This window comes from Myotis myotis, unplaced genomic scaffold, assembly GCF_014108235.1.
Source record: "Myotis myotis isolate mMyoMyo1 unplaced genomic scaffold, mMyoMyo1.p scaffold_m19_p_5, whole genome shotgun sequence".
Classification (NCBI taxonomy): domain Eukaryota; kingdom Metazoa; phylum Chordata; class Mammalia; order Chiroptera; family Vespertilionidae; genus Myotis; species Myotis myotis.
The window spans coordinates 85,350,098-85,368,289 of NW_023416357.1; the positions used below are offsets into that span (position 1 = coordinate 85,350,098).

At 46.6% G+C, this 18,192-nt stretch overlaps 1 long non-coding RNA gene and 1 pseudogene across 1 annotated transcript; one reads left to right on the plus strand and one right to left on the minus strand.

The window, feature by feature from the left end:
• Positions 1–4,708: 4,708 nt before the first annotated feature.
• LOC118656761 lies at positions 4,709–12,205 on the minus strand. The gene is made up of 2 exons (XR_004967684.1): positions 11,996–12,205; positions 4,709–5,127 (listed from the first exon to the last, which is right to left on the minus strand). It is a non-coding gene; the product is annotated as an uncharacterized LOC118656761 (long non-coding RNA).
• A 3,446-nt stretch (positions 12,206–15,651) lies between these two features.
• Positions 15,652–17,220, plus strand: LOC118656995 (annotated as a pseudogene).
• The last annotated feature ends 972 nt before the right edge of the window (positions 17,221–18,192 follow it).

The following is an 18,192-nucleotide window of genomic DNA, read 5'->3' on the forward strand; positions in this document are numbered from 1 at the left end:
CCAGACTATGCTTTGCAAGCCTGTGGGGAATAGTCCTCTCAGCCTCCAGCCAGACCCTCCACCCAAGGGCCCCAACCCAGTAAAGGGACAGGACAAGTTCTTCCTTCCCCTCCTCTCTCCTGCCTGTTCTTCCAGTTCCAAACTATAAATGTCCCATAAACATTAAGTGCCTGGAGTGTGGGAAAGGTGGGCCAGACATGCAGTGAGTATGTGTGGGTTGTCTGCATGAGCATCATCTCAGCCAGCCTCTCCCCACCCCTCACTCCCCGCAAAAAAATGTGAATATGAGAGAAAAGGAGGGGCTTCTGCCAGGATAAAACTGTGCAAAGGCTTAAAATTATGCTTGTATTTACCCTCAAGGTCTCAAGGAAGCTTACAGAAAATTAAAAGAATGTTTAAAATCCCTAAAGAGATAAAACATTCATTGGAAACCAGAAGTTTCAACCCAAACATAATTTGGAATTGGCTGACATGTGATGAATTTTAGACACAAGTATAATCATTATAGGTTTCATAGTGGCTCCACTGGGTACTACCCGGAGCATGGAGCTGCCTGAACTCAACCATCAGTGCTGTTTTTCCCCATGTTCTCTGACCCTAAAGGAAAGTTGTGTGTCACATCCATGCCCCCACCTCATGTGTCTCCAGCCCATCCTCCCATGCCTGCAGCTGCCCCCTTCCTGGACTTGTACAAAGATCCTCTAATGCTTCTCCCAAATACAGGCCCCCTGGACAGTCCACAGTCAACCTTTCATAGGCCCAGTACTCATCCTCTTTGCCCCTAATCCAAGCCTCCCCTAATTCCTCATCGCCCGGAGAATGAACCCTAAGTCCCTTAGCCTGATGCTCAGAATCCTGTGTGCATTGACCTCAAATGACCACTCCCCTCCTCCCAAATCTCCCTCCTTCCTCTGACTTATGTGACAAGCCTGGAATCCAGAATGGCTTCTAGCCATTTCCCTAATGTCTCCAGGTATTAGCTTATTCTATTTCCCCCACCTAAAATGCCCTCCATCCTCCAGTCTCCTGCTATGTTATTTTGTACCTATCAGGGAGAGTGATCTTTGTTCTGAGGTACAAACAGGGAAACACAGGAACCAGGGCTCTGGGGAGGTGGACTCTGTAACCCAGCACTCAGGCCCTGAACATGCAGGTCTCCTGACTAAATAAATTTCGCAGGGAGTCTAAGAACGTCTTAATGAGGCTGTTGAGCCAGGAGCCAGGAAAGCAGAGAGCAGATCTGCAGATGGACAAGTTGAGTTCCACTCCCAAGAATGCAAGGGCTATATGCAGCTCTATTTGACAAACCTTAAGGCAAAGGAGCCAGCCAATCAGAAGGCAGCACCCTGATGGGCTAAGCCTTTGTTGCTGGAGTTGGGAGGGGTCTAAGGGACTTTGGGGGAAAGGCCATGGGAGCTGGTGTGGAAGTGGGACAGGGGCCCCCAGGGATTACCTAGTTCCTCTTTTGGAAAGCTCCCTTCTCTCCCACTCCTAGAACTGAGAACAGGTCTTGCTTTTGCCAAGTTTCTAAGACAGAAAAAAAGGATTGGAATCCTGCCTCTAAACTCGAGGGGAGTACAAACAAGTGTGCTATGTTGATCCAGGAAAGTTTCTAGAAGAGATGGTTTTTTGAGAACTTAAAAAAGGGAGAAGCAAGGATTCGTTAAGAACTCGCTGGGCCAGATTAGCCTCACAGCTGGCTTTCCCACTGGGTACAGAACCCCTTGAGGTCAGGCCAACGCGGTTTTTGGCGTTGCAGCCTTCTCACATTGAAGTCTGCTTCTCCACCACTCACCTCTGCTGCCAGAACCAATGCTGCCCCCAGGCCAGAGCCTTGCCTCCTGGGTCTCAGCATTGGGGCATTGTTACTGATAATCTGCCCTTGACCTCGTGCCCAAGTTTAGAAAGTTGCCCTATCCCCTGTGCTTCAGTTCAGGGAAAGGGCCCGAAGACCTTGACCTAAACACCTATTCCAGCAAGCTGCCTGGTACCCTAGGGCCCTTGGCCCAGCTCTCGCCTTGCTTTGCTTTGTCTCACCTCCTCCCAAAATTTGGAAGCCCGGACTCTAAAGCCTAAATTGACCACTAGGGCACTGCCAAATGACAACTCCAAAGCCAAACACCTTCCTAGCCAACTGCATCCTCCTATCAGGGCCCTCGATTTGCATCATCACTGAAGTGTTTACAGGTTCCTCACTGTAACTTGCTTCTCTTGCCTCTGAGCCTTTACCTTCTGCCCGAAATGCCACGTAACCTTCATCTTCTGCTCTCCTACTTTTATGCAGAACTTATTGAGAGCATCTCCCCTTGTGGTCCAGGCCACCATCCAGGTCTACATTAGGGACTTTGCCTGCTACCATAAACCTCAAAGCCTCTTTTATTACATCCCATGCACTGCAGCACACTTGCCTTTTACCTGTCTGGGAGCTCTCTGCAGGCAGTGACAGAGTCTTAAACATCTCTAAATCCTCAATACCAAGAACAGAGCTGGCGCAGAAAAGGCTTTCAAATATGTGCAGATTGATGGGTGGGAACTTGTGGGAGTACAGCATATATTTTGGAAAACCTAATGAGGGCTCCAGGCATTTTTGACAGAATAGTGACGAACTGGGTTTAACAAGATAAAATGTAATTGGAACAAATGTAAGGTTCTGCCCTGGGGTCCAAAAGGCACATGTACCGGAAGAGGGAGCCGTGTGTGGTTGCAGTTTATACGGAGTCGGAGTCATCAGTAAGTGCGGCACGGGTCAACAGTGTGACCTGACTGCCAAAAAATTAACGCCACCCCAGCCTGCACTAGAGGTGGAGCTTCTAGAATGTGCGCATTCTAGAGGGGTGACGTGTGCATTCCAGTCAAACGAACCCATGCTGGAGTCTGGGTCCGTCCTGAGTTTCACACTTTAGGGGCCAGACTCTAGCAGGTTCAGAAGAAAAAGTCCAGGGCAGTGAGGGCACTTCAGATAAAATAGAATGAGAAGCAAGTGGCGGATCAGGGGCTGCTTAGACTTCAGAAAGCACCTAGGTACATGCCAGTCATCTCTGAACATCCAAAGGTGTGCGGCCTATTTTAAGGAATTATTTTCCGACCAACAGGGCTGTTCAAAATGGACAGGTAGGGAGTCACCTGCCAATGGATGCATGTTAAAGTGCAACAGAATCATCCTCTCAAAACACAGATCTGTCTACGGCCATACCACCCTGAACGCGCCCGATCTCGTCAAAACACAGATCTGACTGTGTCTCACATGCACACGCACACACACACACGCACGCACACACGCGTACTCACAATCCCTATCATACACCACAGCTCGCCTACTGCTCTACCTGTACCCAAACCCCAGCTTTAAAGCCTTTGAAAGCTTCCCAATGTCCTTAGGATTTCAAAGCTCAACTCTGTGCAGCCTCTAAGGCTCTGCTGGCCTCCCCTCTTCTTTATCCTCCTCTCTGACCTCTCTCCGTGCTCCCTCTGTCCCCTTCAGAACCTCTTACCAGAATCTCCCGGCTCAAGACCTTTGCCCAGGCAGTTTCTGTCACCTGGAATGCTCCTCTCCCTTCTTTTATCTAATGTGTACTTCACATTCTTTAGTTCTCGACAGGCTCAGGCTCCGCCGCTTCAGAGAGCAGATCATTGCCCTTATTCTAAGCTCTCTTAGCACCAGAAGACTCCATTCTTGGCAACCTCAGAATTTTCCATTTGTTCACTTGTCTCTCCTGCCAGACTGTGAACCCCAGGAGGGCAGGGGCTGCCTCTGGGTTTGCTCACCATCTCGTCACCTCCTCAGCACTAAACACAGTATCTGGCACACAGAAGAGTGCAGTCAAATATGAGGTGAACGAGCAAATGAATGAAGAGAAGGGATACTCAGCTGAGATGACTACCTGGACAGAATAGGGAAAGAATTGGAAACCTCGGGTGAGTGGTTGGACTAAATGCACTTTAGGGTCTTTTTAATGCCAAAATGTCTTCTCGTCACTATCAAACATTCCACCCATCAAAACTAGTTCCACCCATCATTACAGAACCCTCAGACATTAGCCTTTCCTTTCTATCAAGAGGTCTCCCATGAGTCCTCCACCTCTTTTACAAATAACTTTTCATGCACTTGCCATATCCTACCTAATTGTAAGACATTTGAACATCTGTCTTCATTTCTCTGGTCAAGGAACTTAGAATCAATTTGGAGAGATGTCACATTCACCTTTGCACTTCTCAGTGGACACCCCAAACTACAAGTGCTTGGCACATACCTAAGCCCTAAAAGTAAGTGGGTAATGTTCACTTGACATGTTCTTATGTTTCACTAAGTCTTGTTTTTCAATTAGGAAAGTGTGTTTACACACAGTGTCATATAATACAGGTCAAATCCCATTGTAAGAGGGCACATAAATGTCTGTACTCCTGTATCAAACAGTTGGAAACAAGGGGACAATAGGCATGGGACTTTGAGATCCTAGTGATGACGGCATTCTGTTACAAGCCTTTCTGTGAATTTGACCTGGGTATGCTTTAATGAATTTTTAAGCTATCCCCCTTCAGGCGGCCAATTATGGTCAATTTTTCACTCATCTAAAAATTATGAACAGTAAATTAAGTTGAACATTACTCGCTAATACTTCCCTGTGGACTTCCCATTCTCCCTCCCCGAAATTAAGTAGACCCCATTGAATATGTAACTATCAATTCACAAACCATTTACTCAGAAGAGTATTAGAAATTCTCACTTTGTATTTCTAAAGTGAACTTAATTTCTATCCCAAGCCCCAGTGTTTCTCTCACACATGGCCTGGTATCAGGATCATATTCCACTGCGAACAATTGTTGTCCTGACTTCCGGTGAGTTACATCGGAGCTTCTCCAGGTCTGGTCCCCAAACCAGCAGCACCAGCAGCCCCTGTGTACTGGTTAGAAATTCAAATCCTCAGGCTCCAATCCAGGCCGACGAATCAGAACAGCAATCTGTGCTCTCGCAAGCCTGCCAGGGGATGCTCATGCCTGCTCCAGTCTGACAGCCCTCCTGGGTAGCTTCTTTTCTTCACAAAACATCCAGTCTGGAGGTGAGTGGAGACATCAGGCCACTCCCAGCCGCGATGAAAGCTGAGGAAACACCATTTACACTCGGGGCCCCTGTAGCGGACAGTGACATGGGAAGTGGGGATGGCAGTGACTGCTGGGTCAGTCAGCCATCAGTTTCTGCCCCAGAGCTGCTGTGCTCTGCAAGAGCCGGCGAGGCTTCAGGTACACTGCAGCCCTCTCTCAGCCACCTGCCACCCTGACATAGACGCCCTGAAGCTACTGCTGCTCTGGCCTTGCTGGTCCAGAGCCCCCAGGAGCAAGGTTTCTTATTCCCGCCCACCCCCCACTCCCTCGGCTCTTCTTGCAACTAATCCTACCCCTCACCTTGGGTAAGCTCCTGCAAAGCAGAAACTGCTACTAGGCTCAGTGCTCACACTGCCAGGAAGCTCTGTCATCCGCCTTCCTGTGGCAATGGGGCATAAGGAGGGTTGAGGATAGGCAAGGGATAGCATTGCCTCATCGCTGCCTTGCAAACCATCTTCTCCCCCACCCCAGGGAGAGTCTCCTCTTTCAAAATCTCACCTTGAACAGTAAAAAGAAATACTGGTACATATGTATCCTCAAACATCTCTCTGACTTGCCAGGATTGCATCTTAAAAGCTAAGCCATTGAAGCCTTTTTTCTCTGACTTGGGCCTGAAGCAATGGGAGCCTTATGTACAATAGTGTGAGGGAGTGGGGGGGGGGGGGGGGCGGGGGCAGAGGTTCAGAGGAGAAGAGAGAGCCAGCGAGGGCGGGGGCATTGAATACTGGACAGCAGCCTCTCAGTGCCGCAAGGACTTCATAAACACTAGCTGCTGTTTTCAAAAGAACGTCTTTGGAAGTGAATATTGTGCAGATGTTGGAGTGCGTTGGTGGGGGGTGTCGCCTGTAATGCTGTGTCTACAAAGTCCAAAATAGCAGTATGCAAAGAAATCTCTCTCATACCCAGTTATTTTGAGAGGAAAACTAGTGGAGTGGAAGGGATAGTGGAATAAGAATTGAAAGAATTGGGTTTCCCATCCAGATCTGTCACTTCCTGGCTAGGTAATTGTAGCCAAGTCACTTCATCTCTTTGAATCTTGAATGATGTGACCTATAAAAGGGAAGTGACACCCTGCTCTGCCTGCCTGGTGCATATTTTCATACCCATTTTACAGATAACAGTTCAAAGGTCAAATTAATGAGAGCACATAAAAGTGCTGTTTTTATTGAGGTGTAATAAACATATTTTGTTAGTTTCCAATGGATAATGTAATGACTCAATGTTTGTGTATTGTGGAATGATCATCACAATTAAGTCTAGTTCACACCTGTCACTAGACATAGCTACGAATTATGTTTTTCTCCTGAGAACTTTGACGATTTACTGTCTTAGTAACTTTCAAATATGCAAGACAAAGTATCAACTATCGTCATTATATTGTACATTACATCCCCAGGACTTATTTATTTTCTAACTTATTTAACTTTGTACCTTTTGACCCCTTCCCCCTCCCAAATCCCACACCTCCAGTCCCAGCATTTAAGTAATTTGAAATGAAGCAGTGATGATACAAATGAAAAGTCATATAAATACCATTATTTTCTATCTTATAAGCCAAAGGGGGGGGGGAGAGATAATTATTTACTCTAATAGAACTAGTAGGGTTTTTTTTTAACCAAATTAAATTCCAATAGTGTTTCTAGGTTTACCCTATGGCTGCCTCTTCACACATTTCAAAGAGGTTAAGGAAATAAAAGACAAGAGAAAAGAGTGTTTTCCATGTAACGCAGCAGGTTATTTTAGGTCAAATACATGCTCACGATTTTCTGGCTGCTTGATCTACCAATTACTGAAAGAGGGGTGTTGAAGTCTCCAGCTGTAACGGAGAATTTGTCTGCCTCTCCTTGCAGATCTATCAGTGTTTGCCTCACGTATTCTGAAAGGCTATTAGGTACACACACCTTGGGAGAACTGAGAGGATCGTTATGCAATGTCCCTCTTCATCCCTGACAGTTTTCCTTGTTCTGAAGTCTGCTGTTGTCTGAAATTAACATCGCTACTCCAGCTTTCTCCTGACTCGTGCTAGCATAGTGTATCTTTCTCCATGTTTTACTTTCAGTCTGAGTCTTTATATTTAATGTGGGCTTCTTGTAAACAATGACGTATAACTGGGCCTTGCTTTATATTTTAATCCACTCTGACATTTTTTGTAATTGGCGTATTTAGATCTTTCGCTTTTTTTTCAGACAGCAGGTACCTTTATGTTTAAGGTTCTTGAAATATGTTGCCATATTTTTCTCCCCAAAAGTTTTACCCGTCAGCAATTCAATATAATAAATGCCTACCATGAGCCAGAGCATGGGGATAAATGATAGGTCCACATGTAAATCTCAGTTTTATCACATCCTTGCCAGCACTGGGTTTTAGTTTTTTAGACAAAAAAAAAACAAAACATCTAAGAATCATCTAGAACTTTCATGCATGTCTGCTCACTAATTGGAGCATCTTCCTATTGTGTGTATGAATTGTCCATTTACCTCTTGAGCTGTTGATATTTGTCTTACCTACTTGGATTCATTCTTTACATAGTAAAGATACTTGCCCTTTGTCATTTACATGTCAGAGACTTTGAGAGCTGAGTGAGGCCTGCAATTTATTTGGTCTAAGCCCTTCTGATGGGTTGAATAGTGACACCCCCCAACCCCTAAAAAAAGACAAGTTCATGACCTAACTCTCAGAACCTCTATTAGGAAGGTTCTTTACAGATGTAATTAAGTGAAGGTAGACCATTCACATTAAAAGTGATTCTTGAGCTGGTTGCATCAATTTCTACCATGTTTGTAACTATTAGTTACGTTTGTTCTTTTGGGTTTTTTCTCTTTTTTCTGTCTTCTGTGGTTTTAACTGAGCATTTTTTATAATTCCATCTTATCTCATCAATTATACTTCTTTTAAAAAAAAAATTGCAGTGGTTACCCTAGAGTTTCCAATATACATTTTTAGCTAATCTAAGTGTACCTTCCAATAACATGATACCATTTTAACAGAGTAATCCCAATTCTCCCTCCCATTACGACATTGCTGTCATTCATTTCACTTCTATATATGCTGTCATTACTCAATACAGGGGTCTCTCACTCTCAAGCAAGTCCACACTCAGCCATTTATGTGTTCCTACTAGTTCACGGCCACAGTGGCTTCCGGTTCAGATAAACAGACCTGGGTTTGCAACTCCCTGGATTTGCCTGTCTCTCCAGATTTGAAGGTGGCGGTTTGCCTGGCAATATAAGTTCTTTGGGGGTAGTCTGAGAAAAGTCATTAATTTTCATTTTGTTCTACTTTTTTTGTTGTTGTTAAAGACGGGAGCGACAACTTCCAAGCCCTTCACATGTCAGAGCTGAAACCAAAACAGATCCAGCGGATTATTTTACATCATGGAAATTACAATGGTGTTTGCTAAAGTGTCCATTTCCTCAGCTCAGTCATGCTCTATGCGTGCTCGATGGCTAGCTCTGGACTGAAGAGAGAGCAGTTCCCAACTCAGAGGGCGGGGACTGACCGCTCAACCTTCTAATCTGCTCCGAGGACCCCATCGTGCACACTGTCTCTTGCACAAAGCAGGAACTGTTACGTCCCTGCCCCGTGCTAGCTTCCAATCTCAGTGACTCTGGTGCAGTTGTTCCAAGATGTGGTTGCTGTTTTTCAGTGCAGAGGCCTCAACGGCCTACTATAAGCAAGAACTGGAACATATGAGCTCATCTCCCAGATAATCCCTATTAATTATACCCTCATCTACCCAAGGGCTCACTAGAATTAACCCACTCTGTTAAAAAATTATTTTATCAAGATTTGATTATAATATGCACTTTTAAAACACTTCAGCAAATTGTTGGTTTAAAAAAGAGAATTCCAATTTCTTCAGAACATTATCCATCTGAACTCCATGACTGGCAGTGCCACCCAATGAGAACAGGTGATCAGGGACCCATACAGGATTCTGGAGAGCCTTTGACCCATCCAAGAGAGATTCAATTATGTTCAGTAGCGTTTTAGTGGTAAGTGCATACTGTATTCCACATCAACAGAATCTGATTATTCATAGGAGGCACCAAGTGACTCTCTCTTGCCCAGAAGCCAATCTTTTTAGTTCCATTTGAATTACAAAGGTTTGCTAAACATCTACCACACATCCCACATCCTGGTATATACTGGAAGGCATATTCTACTTATTCTCAAAGCTCACAATTTCATGGTTAAAGAAAAACAAACAAGTATGCAAACTAATAAACAAAACAGACAATACACACATAACCCCGGCACCCAGCACATGCAGACGTTGATGGAACCAGTGTTTGCCCGGTGACCTGTAGACAGTGCTGTGCAGGCACAGAGAGGTGAGCAATCAGACTGGCAGGAGGAGGTGGCTGAGCTCAGCTCTGGAGGAGTCTCAGGGCCCTGGCAGTCACTAATGCGGAGGAAAGCATGCCAGCCAAAGGAAAGTGATGAGAACTTTCAGAGAATGGCAATAAGTCTGGTATTTCTGGGATATGTGTGTGGGAATAATGCTGAAAAAGCAAAGCAAATCACAGAGGCCTGGAATGTCATGAGATAACTCTCAGCTAATCAGCTGGGGTGGGCGTAGTTGGGGCCGAAGTGCCCCGAAATGCTGCAGGTCCAGGGGATATGGGCAATACACCAACTGTGTCTCTTATATCAGGTAAATGAGGATGGGAGTTTGGACGGGGCAGCAGAGCAAAGAGGAGGAAGAATGAGAGGCTGGGAGATGTAGATACACAGTCCTGAGGAACATGGTGAACCTCAGCTCCGTTTGCGGAGTTTGTACACTGACATGAGCATAGGACCGAGAGAGCTGGGCGGCTGTCAATCTTCAGGGATATTTTAGGCACCCGTGCATGGGATGTGTCACATCAGAGGTGTGAACTCTGCAGTTGGCTCCAGTGCCCTAGTCCAGTTTGCATGGGCTTGCTCTTTCCCTAATCCCCACTGTCCTGCGCCATCCACAGGACTGGTTCTCATGGCTGACCTGCTGATCAACAATGAATTAGGGCCAAACCTGTCTTAGTCGGTTCAAGCTGCTATACCACAATACCACAGACTGGGTGGCTTCAGCAACAAATATCTATTTCTGCAGTTCTAGAGGCTGGGAAGTCCACAATCAAGGTGCCAGCAGACCCAGTGTCTGGTGAGGATACAGTTTCTTATTTGCAGAAAGCCATCCTCTCCTGCATCCTCACAAGGCAGAGAGAGACAGAGCTCTTGTCTCTTTCTCTTCTTAAAAGGCATAATCCCATCCTGGGGCCCTACCCTCTTGACCTCCTCTAACCTAATCTTACCTCCCAGAGGTCCTACCTCCAAATGCCATCACATTGGGAATGAGGGTTTCAACGTGTGACTCGGGGAAGACACACACATTCAGTCCATAGTAAGACCTCTCCTTGAACTCTAGCCACCATGGCTGGGGTTTGCCCTCTGTGCCAAACTCTTGCCAGACCCATATTTCTGTGGTGAGGGCCCTGCCCTGAAAGCCTGGGTACTGCCTAGACTCCTGCCAGTTGGATAAATCATTTAGAACCAAAGCCTTGCCACTTACCCAACTTTAAGAAATGTCACTCTCCCAAGATTCCTCCTGCAGCCCACAGCCCGGCATTTGGAGATTTTTTTTAAACTAAAGGCAGCTGGATGGAGTCAGAGTTTACTCCTGTCCCCTGGGCCCTGTCATTTGAACAGCAGGCTGTCCTTTCCCCTGTCCCCCTACCCTGTGGGATCAGTCCTGCAGCTGTGTTCATTCATCCCACTCCCTGTCCCTCCATGGTCTCCTCTGTACCACTCTCCAATTTGGTCTATTCTGCCTAAGAGCCACCTCCTGTGCATGTATCCATTCAGCCAACGGTCATTAGCAACTGTCACGTGATGGGCAGTGCTGAGGACTGAGTTAGAGAACCTTGTTGGTACCCCTCAAAGCAGAAACCCCTGTCCCTGGAAAAGGCAGGTGCACCCTCACAACAGAGCTTCTTAATGGAAGAGTACTTGGTGCTGATCCAGCATCCCTACCCAGCAAAACAATAGCACATAAAAGCCTTTCTACCCCCAGGATTGGGAGGAGAAAGGCCAGACCTTGGCATAATGATCCTAGGCTCATTAGTGGTTCCAAGTGACATGAGGTGGCCTGATAGCAGGGTCCGGCTTCCCAGAGCCCAGGATCTGAGGAGGGGTGCCGGCAGGAGGCAGCGTTCCCATGGCGAGGCTCTGGTGAAGCCTTTGCAGCATCCAAGAGCTCTTAACATGCTCAGCTTGAGCTCTGCCAGGCCTTATCTCAAGAGCCATGTGCTTGGCACAGGTCTGGGGAGGCCTGATTCATCAGGAACCCTTGAGAGCCTTGGCCAGGGCTCTACAGACCAGGAAAACCCTACACGTTCTTTTGATGTGTTTCTTCTCCCCTGAGAAAAGTTGGAGTTAAGAGATTTATGGAGCCTCAGCCGGGCCTCCTTCCCCCACAGCCACTCCCTTGGGCATGCCCACTGCTTCTGACACAGCCACAGCCAAGAGGCCAAAGTGCACGCTCACATGGGGAAGGCAGCCAGTTGCCAGGCTCCTGTGCCTGGAGGGAAAGAGGGCATTTCCCCGGAACGTGCAGGCAGACGTTAGCTAGAAATTTACCATGGTTTGTAAAGCCGCAGCAATAACCAGAGCACCCTGCATGCCTGAAAAATGCCTGACAAGCGCCTGACAAGCACTCCGGCCAGCCTCCATGCCCCCCTCCCCACCCCATTAAACAAGCAGGGCCCAGCCCCTGTTTCTGGGGCCTTGAGTTGGCTCAGTGTGTTCTTAAGAACTGGACACTCCCTACCCACCCCACCCCACTGCTCCCCCGGCCAGGAATAGTATCAGGCAGCATTTGCCTATTCCCAACCCCTGGAAAGATCCCAACACAAACCGGTGCAATGTTGGTCTGGGAGTGCTCCCCTCCAGTGAAGACGCTGCTGTGGCAATAACGTCAAGGATGCAGAGAAGGCCCCTCCACCAAAGAACCAAGTGGGCCTTCCCCACCTCTAACACCAAGAACGCTGATAATGCCCGGAGCTGCTCGAAGCATGTGAATATTGTAACCCATTTAATCCTCACAACCACCCACGAGGGAGGTTGGATTACCCGGCTCCCTTCACAGATGTGGGAACTGAAACACAGATTGGTTCTGGTCTTGCCCAATGTCACGCAGCCAGGGGAGGGTGGGGCAGGATCCAACCCCAGCACACATTCCAGGAGACATTCCACTGCTTCTCCTCTGTTCCCACCCAGCCTTCCCTGCCCTGGCTGCAGGAAAGTGACTCCCAGGGCCCTCCTGTTGGGTCCCAGCTGCTATGGGTCAGGCCTTCGGGGGGTGTGGGGGCGGGAGGGGGGCGCCTATAAGCCCTCACCAAACTCACAGAGGCCCTGGGATGAGAGGGATTATGTGAAACATAATTTCTTGTTAGATTGTCCATTTTTTCCTTTCAGCACGTTTCTCGTTTCAATCGTTCCTTTTCCTTTCTAGACCCCAGGAGCCAGAAATGCATACACGCAGTCTTTGCATTGATGTAAATAACCGTGGCTTATTGAACCCATCTGCTGGGGCTGTGGTTGAAATCACAGTCCTGCAGTGTTTTCCACCAAGCGATCCTCAGGCACCGGGAAGGTTAGCTGCTGCCCTGCCAGGCAGGTTTGTCCGGCTCCCTGCAAGAAGGACTCTCACTATGGAAATAGGCTGTTTACTTTCTAGGTCTCCTCAGAGCTCAAAGTCTAGCTGTTTCTCCTCATGAACTCTCTTCCTCTTCTCTCCCCTGTCACCTCAAAAAGCTGCCTCCTCCCTTCCAGCTACTCAGACTTCCTGGCCCCATCACTCTGTCCTGGGACCAAAGGTTTGAAGTCAGACAGAGCCAGTGTGTGGAAACTGTGGCCACAGTCCATGGTGCTCACTACTCCTACCCCCCATGCATCTTTCTTTCTCTTCTTCTCCTTGAACTTGGGCTCCCTTTTTTTCTAATAACAATAAAAGTAACAGCTAAATGTATCAGACACTTGTTATGTGCCGGGTACTGCAAGTACAGTCAAGCGCCACAATGATGTTTCGGTCAATGATGGACTGCGAATACCATGGTGGGCCCATAAGATTATAATGGAGCTAAAAATTCCTATTGCTTAGTGACCTCGTAGCCATCGTAACGTTGTACTGCAACTCATTACTCACATGTTTGTGGAGTTGCTGGTGTAAACAAACCGACTGTACTGTCCCTTGTATAAAAGCATAGCACCTGCAATTATGTACAGTACACAATTCTTGATAATGACAATAAACCATTATTACTGGTTCAGGTATTTGCTATGTTATACTTTTTGTTATTATTTTAGAGTGTACTCTTTCTACTTAGTAAAAAAAACAGTTTGCTGTAAAACAGCAAGCAGTGTTACACCAGCAAAAGCCTCGTATGTCTCGTGTTTACTGCCTCTCTTGATTGCATCATTTTCTCTTGTGCTTGATTTAACCTTATGTTTTGTACAGGTCTGTAGCCTAGGAGCCACAGGCTATACCATGTAGCTTAGGTGTGTAGTAGACGATACCATCCAGGTTTCTGTAAGTGCACTTTGTGATGTTCACACAACAACCCATTTCTCAGAATGTGTCCCCGTCACTAAGGGTCACCTGAGTGTATTATTTGGCTTTAGTCTCATAGCCACCCCAGGAAACTGACACACAGGCAGAAGTGAAGTAATCTGTCCAAGATCAACAACCAGTAGGAGGTAGAACCAGGACATGAACCTCAGAAATCTGGCTCTAGGATGGGGGTTCTTAGCTACTACAAAAACTCAACTGCCCAAGCCCCACAGGTCTGGAAGCTCTAGAACCCCGGCCGTCTGCTACGGGTGGTTAGTCTTGTCATCCGGTTGAGTTGCTCTTTGTTTTCTGGCTTTTCTTTTGCTTAGTTGTATTTTGTTTGCTTTGTTTGTGTCTTTCTCTTACTTCCTGTGTCCCCTGAGTGTCACACCTTAATTGAACCTTTATGATAATCTACAGGCTCATCTTTACTTTTCCCTTCTTTTTCTCTTTTACCCCTCTCCCACATCCAATCAGTAGCCAAGTACTCTGGATCCTCTCATTTTAAAATATTTAATGAGCTCCTCTTATGTGCCAAGCACACAGTAGGTGAACAAGGTAAATGGAGTCTCTGGGCATGAACCAGCTCCTTGGTGGTTGGCATGCGCTCCATAGTCTGATACCCACTGGCCTAGGAGATAGCTACTGGACTACTGGGTTCACTTTGTTCCATACACCAGGACCCACAATGCCAATCCCTCCAACAGATTTCCATGTTCAAATCCCACCCATCTTCTAGGCCTATCTCAGTGGTCCTGTCTCAGTAATACCTGCTATTACTCACCACCTTCCCTTCACCCCAACTGAGATCAATCTCTCTGCCCTCTTTAGAGAGAGGATCTCAGTGTTTTTTCATTGCATTTGCTACTTTCTATCGTGTAGTATTGTTATGTAGGTGCCAGTCTTATTGCCATTAATAGATTGCAAACATTTTAAAGAGCTATCTCTTAACCAACTGGTCAGATGTTCAGAACACAGCACCCAAAGCAAGCTTTTAAAAACCAAAGTCTCAGTATATCACTCTTCTGATAAAAACCCCCCAGTGGCTCCCCATATCACTGGGAGTAAAACTCAAAGTTCTTTGGTCCCCTTTATCTTTGTGGTCTCCCCTCCTACCACTCTAACTCTCCCTCCCTAGACACATGACTTCAAGCATACCAAGCATACTCTTGACTTAGGGACTTTGCACTGGCTCTCAGATCTACCTAAATGCCCTTCCCCCATATAGCAGAGAGGTCTTCCCCAGAGAACCTATCAACAAAGGAATCTCTGAGAGGAACAGGGAACCAGCCCAGACCTCCTCTTCTGAGTTAGGAAATCTCACATGTTCACTTTGCTCTCTTGCTTCAGCAAGCCTTCTCTGGAAGGACATTCTGTTCAGGTCATGCTCTGCACTGGCTGCCTTGTGATCCTGAAGGAGGCCAACCAGCCACACCCTCTCTGGGGACTTCACTTCCTTTCCTATGTGGGGGTTCACTCACATGGGAATTTCCTAGATAAACCTAGGAAGGAATGAACCCCTTAACCCCATGTGGGGTGCGGGAGTCTGAATAATAGTCTACCAATGAAAGGTCTCTCTGAGGAAGTGATACTTAAAGAGACACCCCAAAAAAGAGCAAAATAACCATCAGAAGGAATGAGGCCCTGGCTGGTTTGGCTCACTGGATAGAGCATCGGTCTGGAGACTAAAGGGTCCCAGGTTCGAGTCTGGTCAAGGGCATGTACCTTGGTTGCGGGCACATCCCCAGTAGGGGGTATGCAGGAGGCAGCTGATTGATGCTTCTCTCTCATCGATGTTTCTAACTTTCTATCCCTCTCCCTTCCTCTCTGTAAAAAATCAATAAAATATATTTTTTAAAAAAAGAAGGAATGAGGATGGAGCACTCCAGAATGAGGAAATAAAGGCACAAAAGCTGGGTGATCTCTGCTGACCTTGGGAAAGTAACTCCTGCTGCTGCACCATGGTGTCCATCGGGACTCTCACCTTCAATGAAGACGGGCACCCTTTCCTCCTCACCACAGATCAGGACTACAAGTCTCCTCTTATGGAACTTGTGGCTCTCAAGTCTCATATAATGGCAGCAAAGGCTATAGCAAATAAAATGAGAACATCCCTTGGACCAAGTGGTAGGGGATGAGGATGTCGATGTGACTGCAATGATGGTGCCACCATTTTGAGCATGATAAATGTTGATCATCAGTTTGCCGAGCTCCTAGCCGAACTGTCCAAATCACAGGCTGAAGAAATTGGAGATGGAGCCACAGGAGTGGTTGTCCTGGCTGGCGCCTTGTTGGAAGAAGCTGAGCAGTTGCTGGACCTCAGCTTTCACCAGATCAGGATCACGGAAAGCTATGGGCAAACCTACCGCATTGCTATCTTGCACCTGGACAAGAAAAGTGATAGTGTCCTTCTTGACATCAAGAACAATGAGCCCAATTCAGACTGCAAAAACCATGCTGGGCTCCAAAGTGGTTAACAGCTGTCCCCAACAAATGGCTGAGATTGCCTTGAATGCTGTCCTCCGTGTGGCAAATATGCAGAATAGACACTTTGAGCTCATCAAAGTAGAAGGCAAAGTGGGCAGGAGGTTGGAGAACACTGAATCTATTAAGGGCATGACTGGGGACAAGAATTTCAGTTACTCACAAATGCCAAGACAAGTTGAAGATGCTAAGAATGCAATTCTCACATGTCCATTTGGACCACTGAAGCCAAAGATGAAGCATAAGCTGGATATGACCTCCGTCCAGAAATATGAAAAGGAGAAGTTTAAAGGGATGATTCAGGAAATTAAAGAAACTGGCACTCACCTAGCTATTTGCCAGTGGAGCTTTGACGACGAGCAAATTATTTACTTCTTCAGAACAACTTGCCTGTAGTTGATGGGGTAGGAGGACCTGAAATTCAGTTTATTGCCAGTTTGACAGGAGAGGGATCAGCCCAGGCTTTTCAGAGACCACAACTGAGAAGCTGGGCTTTGCTAGGCTTGTAAAAGAGATCTCATCTGGGACACCTAAAGGCAAGATGCTGGTTATTGAGCAATGAAAGAACTCTAGAGGTGTAACCATTTTCATCAGAGGAGGAGACGATATGACCATTGAGGAAGCTAAGCTATCCCTTCATGATGCTTTGTGTGTCATCTGGAACCTCGTCCATGTTAATGGTGGAGGTGCTGCTGAAATCCCTGTGCCTCTGGCAGTTACCCAAACAGCAGATTAGCGCCCAAGGTTGGAGCAGTGGCCATGCGATCGTTCGAGGATGCCCTAGAGGCCATCCCCATGGCCATTTCTGAGAAGAGTGACATGAATCCCATCCAGATGATGACTGAAGTCAGAGCCAGACAAGTGACGGAGATGACCCCTGCTCTTGGGATTGACTGCACAATGCTTCATATCACAATTGACAGGAAGCAGCAACATGTATAGAAACCTTGATTGGCAAAAAGCAAAAGATATCTCTTGCTACACAAATGGTTAGAATGATTTTGAAGATTGATAATATCCATAAGTCTAGAGAATATAAAGAATAAAGAAAAAAATTAAGATACAATGTAGTAGTAGGATTGACTACTGTGATTAAATAAATGGGTGTCTTGTGATATAAAACAACAACAAAACACAAAAGATTAGAGAAAGAGAGAACTTGAAAAGTTCAAGGAACAGAGAGAGGCTAGCATTATGAATGACCTTGGGGGACATGGGAAAAGTCTGGAGTTTTTTAAGAGCAAGGGTAAGTTCATGAGAATAATAATAACAAATAACAACAATAGCTAACAATCATAGGCATAGTAACATATATATGTACACCAAGACTTGCAGGTATATTTTTAAGTACTTTATTTACATCAATTAAATTCTGAAAACTTTGCATAAGGAGGTACCATTTATTCCCATTTTGCAGTTGAAGAAACTGAGGCACCGGGAAGTTAAATTACTTGCCAAATCCACAAAGCTAGCAGGTGGTGGAAACCAGAATTCAAAGCCAGGCCATCTGGTTGGCCAGGCCCTGTTTGAAGCATTGGGCTGCCCTGCCTTTCCTGCGGGGGACTTCACACAGAAAGATCGTCCTCTGTGTGGCAGGGGAGGAATCAAGGATGCTTCCTAGGTTTTGAGCTTGAACAAGTGAGAGAGGAATAGGCCTGGTAGGAAGGGTCCGCAAGCCCGGAATCTTGCCCTTAGGTAGCCCCTAAGCCGGAGTCAACCCTCAGCCACATTCTAGAGAAAGCCCAGTACACAGATGCCAAGGTTAGCCTGCACTGGCAGGCCTGTGCCAAGAACCACAAAAGCCTCATTTTATTTAAAACACAGTGCTTGGCAGAATTCCTGACCTAGACAGAGACAAGCCCATTACTTCATCTCATAAGCTGCATTACAGCCTCTGTTTTCATGTATCTCTTAGCAAGGCCTCTCAGCTGAAAATCCAGCCAGCCCATCAATCACTCCTCCCGGAGGCCCACAGATCAGGCTGCGGAGGTCGACATCCCAGCAGACACCCGTCGACA